Source organism: Sapajus apella, unplaced genomic scaffold (assembly GCF_009761245.1).
Source record: "Sapajus apella isolate SASKATOON/1434 unplaced genomic scaffold, GSC_monkey_1.0 scaffold4899, whole genome shotgun sequence".
Classification (NCBI taxonomy): domain Eukaryota; kingdom Metazoa; phylum Chordata; class Mammalia; order Primates; family Cebidae; genus Sapajus; species Sapajus apella.
In genome coordinates this window covers 2,832-3,766 of record NW_022441823.1, presented here as the reverse complement: position 1 = coordinate 3,766, position 935 = coordinate 2,832, and the positions used below count along the sequence as shown (strand labels likewise).

At 45.6% G+C, this 935-nt stretch overlaps 1 pseudogene across 1 annotated transcript in view; it reads left to right on the top strand.

Moving 5' to 3' along the window:
* LOC116547825 overlaps window positions 1–858 on the top strand; it is a 1,391-nt pseudogene extending 533 nt beyond the window's left edge. Inside the window, exon 1 of the transcript XR_004267196.1 lies at window positions 1–858. This exon is cut by the window's left edge and continues 533 nt beyond it. The product of XR_004267196.1 is annotated as a phosphatidylethanolamine-binding protein 1 pseudogene (transcript).
* The last annotated feature ends 77 nt before the right edge of the window (window positions 859–935 follow it).

The window sequence follows — 935 nt, the reverse complement described above, 5'->3', positions numbered from 1 at the left end:
TGTGGCCGGCACGTGTTACCAGGCCGAGAGGGATGACTACGTGCCCAAACTGTACCAGTAGCTGTCTGGGAAGTAGAGGGTTAGCTTGGGGACCAGAACAGTCTGTCCTGGAGGCCCCAAGCCATGTTCCCCAGTTCAGTGTTGCATGTGTAATAGATTTCTCCTCTCCCTTCCCCTCTTTGCACAGGCAAGACCTGAGCAGTCAGATGGTGGTTTAGGGTGACTTTTCCTGCTGCCTGGCCTTTATAATTTTAGTCACTCACTCACTCTGATTTATGTTTTGGTCAAATTTGAATTCCATTTTGGGGGATATTTTGGTACTGTGATGTGGTCATCAAATTGTTAATATGAAAACAGTAACCCAGAATGTAAAGAAGAAAAAAACTGGGGGCAAAAAGACCAGGTTTGCAGTGATAGGGCAAAGCATCAGAGAATCTTTAAGGGAGGTTAAAAAAAAAATAAAGCTTGGCTGCCTCTGCCTTTGTGATCCTGAGTCCAGAATGGGATGCAGTGGGTTTTTATGGTGATGTCACTCACCTAGACAGCCAGAAGCTGGCATTGAAGCTTACCCCCAACACGGTGCATCTCAGATGCCTCAATAGGCATAAGTATCTCGCTCTGGTCCCTTTAAAGAGCAGTCCTGGAAAAAGCAGTAAGGAGAGTGGCTTTGCTGTTGTTGCAGCATGGCCATCTTGACCAGCGGCAGTGCTGACTGACAGCCTAGCAGGAATCCCTATATCTGCGTCTGTTAAATTGATCATTCTTTATGGAAGCAAGAAAAGCTGGTCTGGAGTTGCTGAATGTTGCATTAATTCTGGTGTTTGCTTATAGTTGAATAAAAATAGAAACACGAATGAAAAAAAAAATACAAAAAACCAGCCTGACGTGGTGGTGCACACCTGTAATCCCAACTACTCTGGAGGCTGAGGCACGAG